We start from the raw sequence: 10383 nt of genomic DNA, 5'->3' as shown, positions 1-10383 counted from the left end.
GCCTCCAACTCATCGTCCTCGTGCGGCCCCTCCTCCTCATCTGTGTGCTGAACCAGCTCATCGTCCGACTCGTCCACGGGCGCCACCTCCTCCTCTGGCTCCTCCTCAAGCAGCGTGGGAGGAGATGGCCCCTCCTGCGTCTGGCAGTCCTCCTCCTCCTGTCCGATCCCTCCACCGCCCCCTCCGCCTCCTCCTACAGCCGACGTGGTCTTTGGTATATCGAGTTCACAAACCTATGACGGTCACCCGCCATCTTTGTTCAATCATCTGCAACAAAAAAGAAAAACAAGACGTAATTAGAAATAGGTGAAAAAATGAACAAAACATAATTACAAAAACATAGTAATACATGTATTAGAAATATTTGCAAAAATGAACAAAACATAATTACAAAAAACATAGTATTACATGTATTAGAAATAATCTTCATGATTGAGATTAGCTAGATCATAGGTCTCGTCATCACTATCAACATTGTCCAACTCATCAACACTATCCGAAGGAGGAATGTTGTCTTCATTGTCATTGTCTAAACGTAATCGTTCAAGCATTTGTATGTCCTTCAGATTTCGCACCTCGTCTCCAGCGTCCTCATCATCATCCCTTTCATTGTCTACTTCCATTCCTATCTCTTCGGTTAAGTCTATGTAAAACCTTCCTTGTAGTCCCTCTTCTTGATAGAACTCTCCATCATATGTGTTTGCATTGAAGTTGTAATCTTTATCGTTTGGGATAGGTAGTTTACCGTTGTGGCGATACCTTGTGCACAATAGACCAACCCTTAAGATGCTCGGCGTCTTTGCACGTGTATGACGTATAATAAACCTAGACGGCCTATTGAGCCACAATGTAGACATCTTTTCCTGGATAGACGGAATCCTATCGAATCTCGACTAGCCTAAGCTTAGGGGTCCATCTCGTTACTCCAAGATGAAACCAGTGGCATTTTATATGACAGGAGTAAGAGGTTTGGAACCATATAATGATAGTTCATAGATTTCTTCAATTCTTCCATAATAGTCGAGTCCATTAGTGTCGGACGTAACAACTCCGCAGTTTGTGGTTTTTCGATTGGACCGACTCTGCTCGTAGCTTGCTGTGTGAAAATGATATACATTCACGTCATAACCGGTAAATGACTTGACCCTAACGGCACAGCCGTTTGCAACCTATCTTAGCTCATCACTTATAGACGCATCAATTTGGGCTTTCTGTTTGAACCAACAAATGACATCGTTGCTCCCTGGTCCCGCACCCCATGAAAGAAGGGTATCATTTTCTTACGGGGTAGGTTGCCTTGATCCATGCCAGGATTGACAAAGAAATTCCCTTGTACCAAACGAGAAACAAAGGGGTTGGACGAAGAAACAAGGACATACGACGAAATGAAACAAGTTCATTCAGAACTTACCTAATGAACGGTTGCACCTCGACAAGGTTGGTCAACACATATAGCATGATACTACGTCACTCTTTATTTTTTAATTGCTTAGTGGTCGATGCACTAGCACTTCCGAGTTGCCCTTGGAAAAGGCTGAGGTTCGATTCATTTTCACCAGCATTGTAATGAGGGGGTGGATTATAAACGCTAGGAAGTTTCTCAGTGTAGTATTTCTCTATGAAGTTCGACACCTCCTCTAGAATGTATGCCTCTGCAATGGAAGCCTCAATTTTGACTTTATTTCTACATTTTTTGTGAAGAGTCTTTAGACATCTCTCGATTGGATAGCACCAACGGTTCTGCATGCCCCCCCCCATCCATGCCTCATACGGGAGGTGCACAATCAAATGCTACATCAGCAAGAAGAAGCTGGGTGGGAAGATCTTCTCCAACTTACAAAGCAACACGGGTGCCTCTTTTTCCAAGTCATCAATGACGGTCCGAGAGAGCTCCTTGGCACAAAGCTGGTGGAATAAGTAGCTCAACTCTACCAGCACTTGCCAGACATGCTCTGGGACATAGCCTCGAACCATCGCCGGAAGAAGCCACCTCAATCCATATGTGGTAGTCATGACTCTTCATCCCGTTTACTCGTAGAGTGCCTAAGTTCACTCCCCTCTTTAGATTCGCTGCATACCCATTAGGGAACATTAGCGTCTTGATCCATTCAAGTACTTCCCTCCTTTGGTCCTTTTTCAAGACAAAATCGTCCTTAGGCCTTCTCCAAGTCTTACCACGACTAGGAGGCTGCATCTCTTGATTGGTCTATCGCACAATGTTGCCAGGTCCACTCTAGCCTTAGGGTTGTCCTTAGACTTTTTAGTGTCCATGAGTGTTGCCCAAAGTGCCTCGGCGACATTCTTTTCAGTGTGCATTACATCAATGTTATATGGCAAAAGAAGGTCATCGAAATAGGGGAGTCTCATCATGCCCGAGATATGAGTCCACGTATGTTGCTCACCATATCCCACAAAAACACATTCATTAGGCATGAGAGCATCTATCTAAGCATGAACCTCGGCACCAGTTATCATCCGCGGTGCAGGGTTTGTCACTTTAACACCTTTCATAAAGTTTTTGATGTCTTATCTGAATGGATGGTCAAGAGGTAGGAATTGACGATGTCTGTCGAATGACGAATAGTTGCCACCCTTCTGCAACCAAATGAACCTCACACATTCCTTGCATATTGGGCATGGGAACTTCCCGTGAACACACCAGGCACAGAATATCTCATATGCCAGGAAGTCATGTAGGGAGTAGTGGTACCAAACGTGCATTTTAAAGGTTGTCTTTGTAGCTCGATCGTATGTCCATACCCCTTTGTCCCAAGCACAGACCAATTCATCAAACACGGGCTCCATGAACACACCCATATTACTCCCTGGGTGTCCAGGAATTATCAACGATAAGAATACGTTATGTCGTTGAAAGGAGACACTGGGGGGAGATTAAGGGGGATAACAAAGATGGGCCAACATGTGTATGGGGCAGCCATCATTCCATAAGGATTGAGCCCATCTGTTGCCAGTGCGACACGTACATTACGAGCCTCATCTGCTTTATCATGATGTTTGTTATTAAAGCAAATCCAAGCTTCACCATCGGATGGATGTACCATCTTGTTAGGATTGTACCGTTTGCCATTTTTGTGCCATGTCATCTATTTCATGGATTCCTCGGTCATGTATAGCCGTTGGATCCTTGGTAGGAACGAAAGGTACCGTAGGATTTTCACGGGGATCGTAAGTTAACTCTTCTGGCCATTATCAGAGTCTACCTCTAGGTACCTGGAGGATTTACACTTTCGATAGAACTTTGCATGCTCATGTTCTTTCCTAAATAGGACGCACCCCTTCGGACAAGCATGTATCTGCTCATACGGCATTTTAAGTGCTCGAAGGAGTTTCTGTGACTCGTACATGCTCTTTGGCAGAATGTGGCCCTCCGAAAGCAGGGTCCCAATCACAGCCAACATCTTATCGAAGCCAGGTCGACTCAAGTTTAACTCAGACTTCAACCCCATTAAGCGTCCAATGGCATCTAGTTGAGACACCGTTGATCGATTGTGAAAGGGGTTCTGTGTCGAATCCATCATGTCGTAGAACGCCTGTGCAGCTGCCTCCATATCCTCCTTCTCACGTCCCTCATTGAAATGTCCTTGGTGAAAGTCATCTAACATGTCTGGTATCCTAACATCAGCATCAAAAGCCTCCACCCATGGTCTCACCACCTCCTCTCTCATACGATGGGCTCCACCATGGTGGACCCACTGGGTGTAGTCTGGCATAAATCCATTCTTCACAAGATGTTCACCCATTTCCACCTTGTTTACCCTCCTCCTGTTTCCACATTTGCTGCAGGGACACAAAACTAGGCAATGTCCTTTAGCAGCCTTGCCAAATGCACTGTTCAAGAAAGCATCAGTCTTGTTCATCCATTCCGTGGTGTAATCACTCTGACTTCTCCAGCCCGTATACATCCACTGACGGTCATCCATCCTCTAACATATGTATTAGTGAGTAATATAACCATCAATTGCATCTACATGGTGTTCCTACTATCTAATAGGTGAGAATAGGTCCTAATCCCACCCGCGAATGCGTAGATGGGGTTAGTTTCCATGCTCTACTCCTATCCGAGATAGAATTTCGGTAGCACCTCCCCGCTGTTCTCCAGATACACATCCTACCAAAGAAGAGTGCGTATCCAAAGAACAACAAGGAGGTGATGCCGAAACTCTGTCTCGGACCGGAGCAGACCATGGAAACTAACCCATCTACGCATCCGTGGGCTATCCAAAAAACATGGACAATCCGAACAGATACGGTCATAGATTTGCAAAGATCTACATACCTCCAACCGTATCTCTTTCGAACGGGAGAACGCCTAACTAGGGTTACACGATCTACGACCATGATACAGAAAGAGGGGTTATACCTAGGGTGGTGGTGGAGTCAGGCTAGCGGGGGCCGTGGCGGGTCGGTGCAGTGGCAAGGCAGCGCGGTGCAGGCAGATCGGCACGGCGATGGGAACTCCAACTCGGCTCCGACGAGCTCTTCTCTACAAAAATGGAATAAAATACTATCATTTAAAAAAAAATCGGCAGAACCTCCCCTGCACGGTGAGGTTTCCAAAACCTGCAAAAACAGCGACACGATGGCCAACAAGCACATATGTCTCAAGAGAAGCCATGTAATTTGGATATCAATCCATGCAGAAGAATATATTCAAGTAGTACCACTACTTCTACTACTACTTCCACTATTGCTACTACTACTACAACTACTTCTACTACTACTACTACCACTTGTTGTACTACTATTACCACTACTTCTAATACTACTACTACCACTAGCACTACTAGTACAACTAATACTACTACAACTATCACTACCCACGACAACAACAAGAGAGAAGGCACACCTAACGGGCGCCGGGGGTAGGGTCGGGCGGCGTCAGGGTTGGAGTCGGGGTCGTTAGAGTCGGGAACGGGGCCGGGGGCAAGGTCGGCCGGGGGGTAGGGGTCGGCCTGGGGCGGTCGGGGACAGGCGCAAACGCGCGGGGCAGCGCTGGCGCGCAGCGTGGGCAGTGGTGGCGTGGGCGCTGTGCGCGGCGCGGGGGCTGGGGCGGCGCGGGTGTGGGCGCGGGGGCTGGCTGGCTGTCGGTTTGACTGCCCGGGCGACCGAATTTGGTTAAGTCCTACAAATGCCCTTTGCCGAGTGCCGGATTAGGGAGGCACTCGGCAAAGATTTTATTTTTTTAATTTCTTTGCCGAGTGTCCTAGATCTGGCACTCGGCAAAGAAAATATTTTTTTAAATTTCTTTGTTGAGTGTCCCAGATCTGGCACTTGGTAAAAATAATTTTTTTTTAAAAAATACTATGCCGAGTGCCCCTGGCACGACACTCGGCAAAGATTTTTTTATTTTTTTTAAATACATTGCCGAGTGCCCCTAGCACGGCACTTGGCAAAGATTTAAATTTTTTTAAAAATGTCTTTGGCGAGTGCCCTGTGAAGGCACTCGGCAAAGAGGAATTTTTTTAAAAAAAATCATAACCCTCTTTGTCGAGTGCCATGCCCCGACACTCGGCAAAGTTTTTTTTTGGCCTCCAAATTTTTTGTGCATCCCTTTTAAAGCACCAGGAACTCCTAGTTACAATTTGGAGATTTTTTTTATGACTTTTTGATATATTTAGTTACTTTATTTTATTTACTTGAATTTTTTCGAAAAATATAATTTTGAACTACACGTGGTACGAATAATGTATTTTAATGATTCAAAAAATGATAGTCATGTTACTGAGTGTAGTGTGAGGCCGTATCCAGGAACGTACCCGAAATTTCGGACATCTTGTTCACGAAACATGACCGCGAACTTGCGTGCAAAGTGTTTTTAAATTCTATAAAAGCAAACAAAGTCCGAAAATCATGAAACTTATTGAGATATCGTGATATCATATGTGGAGGCTATGATAAAAATTTCAGAAGATTTCATGCACGTTGTCACGTACGATGCTTCTGACAACGTGCATGAAATCTTCTGAAATTTTTATCATAGCCTCCACATATGATATCAGGACATCTCAACAAGTTTCATGATTTTTGGACTTCGTTTGCTTTTTTATAGAATTAAAAAAACACTTCGCACGCAAGTTCGCGGTCATGTTTCATGAACAAGATGTCCGAAATTTCAGGTCCGTTCCTAGATACGGCCTCACACTACACTCAGTAACATGACTATCATTTTTTTGAATCATTAAAATACATTATTCATACCACGTGCAGTTCAAAATTATATTTTTCGAAAATATTCAAGTAAATGAAATAAAGTAACTAAATATATCAAAAAGTCATAAAAATCCCCAAATTCTAACTAGGAGTTCCTTGTGCTTTAAAAGGGATGCACAAAAAATTTGGAGGCCAAAAAAAAACTTTGCCGAGTGCCGGGGCATGGCACTCGGCAAAGGGGGTCTTTGCTGAGTGCCATGAATCAGGCACTCGGTAAAGAGGGTTTTGATTTTTTTTAAAATTTTCTCTTTGCCGAGTGCCTTCATAGGGCACTCGGCAAAGACATTTAAAAAAAATCTTTGCCGAGTGCCGTGTCAGGGGCACTCGGCAAAGTATTTTTTTTAAAAAAAAATCTTTGCCGAGTGCCGTGCCAGGGGCACTCGGCAAAGTATTTTTCAAAAAAAAACATTTTTACCGGAGTGCCAGATCTGGGACACTCGGCAAAGAAATTTAAAAAAAATATTTTCTTGTTTGATATTCTTTTGCAGTGCTTTTTCTTGTTGCATCATGAATGGTACTCGGCAAAGATTTTTTTTAAATGTCTTTGCCGAGTGCCCTGTGAAGGCACTCGGCAAAGAGAAAATTTTAAAAAAAATCAAAACCCTCTTTACCGAGTGCCTGATTCATGGCACTCAGCAAAGACCCCCTTTGCCGAGTGCCATGCCCCGGCACTCGGCAAAGTATTTTTTTTAAAAAAAAATCTTTGCCGAGTGCCGTGCCAGGGGCACTCGGCGAAGATTTTTTTTAAATCTTTGCCGAGTGCCAGATCTGGGACACTCGGCAAAGAAATTTTAAAAAAATTGTCTTCTTTGCCGAGTGCCAGATCTGGGACACTCGGCAAATAATTTTTTTTAAAAAAAATAAAAATCTTTGCCGAGTGCCTAACAGCCGGCACTCGGCAAAGAAGGACGTGGCCGACCACCGTTACGCGGGTCATCCTATGCCGAGTGCCGCGCTTTTGCCGAGAGTCTGGCACTCGGCAAAGAAGTGCTTTGCCGAGTGCATTTTTTTGCCGAGTGCCCGATTTTTAACACTTGGCAAAGATTTTTGCACTCGGCAAAGTCTCTGTTTTCAGTAGTGTGGTAAAGTAGCTCGATCTTGCCCGTTCATGTTGGAGTTCAGAATGTAGAGAAGATCGTGTCAACTTAAACATGGTGGATGTGCTAGTGTAACCCTTGTGCCATGGAGCGTCATGTCTGAGTGGCATCAGAAGCTTGATGTGGGGCTGATGGACAAGATGTACCAGCTGTGGAATAGCTACAACATCATCACCTACAGTGAAGCAGTTCATTGGTCGAGACAGCCCTAGGCACCCTCGAATGGAACAGATGCTTCTGTTCTTCCTAGTCGAGTGCACCGGACCATGCGTACCAGCTATTGATAACTGGCCTCGAGTGACTACATATCGTTCTTCCTTAGGATGTTGTATGCTGTTTCGATGTATTTAACTTTTGTGAATCATTCTTATTAATCTAAGAATCATTATTTGCATCACATATATAAAAAGAAACATAGATTTGCATGCTGTCATGTAAAATACATGAGTGCTCATATCTACCATTCATGATGCAACAAGAAAAAGCACTGCAAAAGAATATCAAACACTAGCAGTTATATGTCCAGGGGCGGATTTGGGCCCGGGCTGCAGCCCAGCGCGAGGCCCAAAAACTCTCGGAACAAGTCTTAGAAAACCCTCGTAAAAAAGGCTAGCCAGCCCAATATCCCACCCAGATGCGAGGAAAGCCCATTAGCCTCCAACCTTAGCCGGTTAGCACTGGCCGGTGCGCGCAACCCCGACTGCCGGCCCTCTCTGCCTCTCACGACTCGACTCGGGGATGGGGGACGGAGACCGTGACTGCGCAACTGGCGAGTCCGCGCGTCGCGACATATCAGATATCACATGTAGAGATGTCCTGTTTTGTAAGCATCATACATGACAACGTGCATGAAATCTTCTGAATTTTTTTTATCATAGCCTTTGATATCACGACATCTCAACAAGTTTTATGATTTTCGGACTTCGTTTGCTTTTATAGAATTTAAAAACACTTCGCACGCAAGTTCGCGGTCATGTTTCGTGAACAAGATGTTTAAAATTTCAGATCCGTTCCTAGATACGGCCTCACACTACACTCAGTAACATGACTATCATTTTTTGAATCATTAAAATCCATTATTCGTACCACTTCAAAATTATATTTTTCGAAAAAATTCAAGTAAATGAAATAAAATAACTAAATATATCAAAAAGTCATAAAAAATCCCCAAATTCTAACTAGGAGTTCCTGGTGCTTTAAAAGGGATGCACAAAAAATTTGGAGGCAAAAAAAAAAACTTTGCCGAGTACCGGGGCATGGCACTCGGCAAATGGGGTCTTTGCCGAGTGCCACGAATAAGGCACTCGGCAAAGAGGGTTTTGATTTTTTTTTTCAATTTCCTCTTTGCCGAGTGCCTTCACAGGACACTCGGCAAAGACATTTTTTTAAAAAAAAATAAATCTTTGCTGAGTGCCGTGTCAGGGGCACTCGACAAAGTATTTTTTTAAAAAATATCTTTGCTGAGTGCCGTGTCAGGGGCACTCGGCAAAGTATTTTTCAAAAAAAAACATTTTTGCCAAGTGCCAGATCTGGGACACTCGGCAAAGAAATTTTTAAAAAAAAATGTTTTCTTTGCCGAGTGCCAGATCTGGGACACTCGGCAAAGAATTTTTTTTTAAAAAAAATAAAATCTTTGTCGAGTGCTTAACAGCAGGCACTCGGCAAAGAAGGGCATGGCCGACCACCGTTACGTGGGTCATCCTATGCCGAGTGCCGCGCTTTTGCCGAGAGTCTGGCACTCGGCAAAGAAGTTCTTTGCCGAGTGCAATTTTTTGCCGAGTGCAATTCTTTGCCGAGTGCCCGATTTTTGACACTCGGCAAAGAATTTTGCACTCGACAAAGTCTCTGTTTCCAGTAGTGTGGTAAAGTAGCTCGATCTTGCCCGTTCATGTTGGAGTTCAGAATGTAGAGAAGATCGTGTCAACTTAAACATGGTGGATGTGCTAGTGTAACCCTTGTGCCATGCAGCGTCATGTCTGAGTGGCATCAGAAGCTTGATGTGGGGCCGACCTACAGTGAAGCAGTTCATTGGTCGAGACAGCCCTAGGCACCCTCGAATGGAACAGATGCTTCTGTTCTTCCTAGTCGAGTGCACCGGACCTTGTGTGCCAGCTATTGATAACTGGCCTCGAGTGACTACATATCGTTCTTCCTTAGGATGTTGTATGCTGTTTCGATGTATTTAACTTTTGTGAATCATTCTTATTAATCTAAGAATCATTATTTGCATAACATATATAAAAAGAAACATAGATTTGCATGCTGTCATGTAAAATACATGAGTGCTCATATCTACCATTCATGATGCAACAAGAAAAAGCACTGCAAAAGAATATCAAACACTAGCAGTTATATGTTCAGGGGCGGATTTGGGCCCCGGGCTGCAGCCCAGCGCGAGGCCCAAAAACTCTGGGAACAAGTCTCAGAAAAACCTCGTAAAAAAGGCCAGCCAGCCCAATATCCCACCCAGATGTGATGAAAGCCCATCAGCCTCCAACCTTAGCCGGTTAGCACTGGCCGGCGCGCGCAACCCCGACTGCCGGCCCTCTCTGCCTCTCACGACTCGAATCGGGGATGGGGGACGGAGACCGCGACCGTACAACTGGCGAGTCCGCAGTACAAAATAAGCAGCAGCAGCCAGACACAGCCAAAACTGATGTTTAAAAAAAGGCAGCCGAGCATGTCCGGTCCATATACGAGATCCCAATGTCCTCCATATGAGATCCCAATCCCAATGCCTCTAGCAGAACTGCAACGTGTTACACATCCTCAGCTCTTGTTTTCTGTCTATCTCTAGCACCCACTAAGAAGCAATGCTAGATCTCCTCTAACATACGAGATCCCAATGCCTCCTAAGGCTACGTGCCGTAGCAAAGCAAAAAAAAAAAACACCTTCTAAAATTAATGAGCCCGTTTGTCCCCCAACATACAGAAGGCATTGCTGCTCCTCCCCCCCCCCCCCCCTCCTGTCTTTTATCATCAGAGAAACATATTGCAGTAACTTATGACGATCCAGCACTGTTTAATGTTGTATCAATGATGATGTCCTTCCAGC

Source organism: Miscanthus floridulus, chromosome 15, assembly GCF_019320115.1.
Source record: "Miscanthus floridulus cultivar M001 chromosome 15, ASM1932011v1, whole genome shotgun sequence".
NCBI lineage: Eukaryota > Viridiplantae > Streptophyta > Magnoliopsida > Poales > Poaceae > Miscanthus > Miscanthus floridulus.
This window is presented reverse-complemented; position numbering follows the sequence as displayed.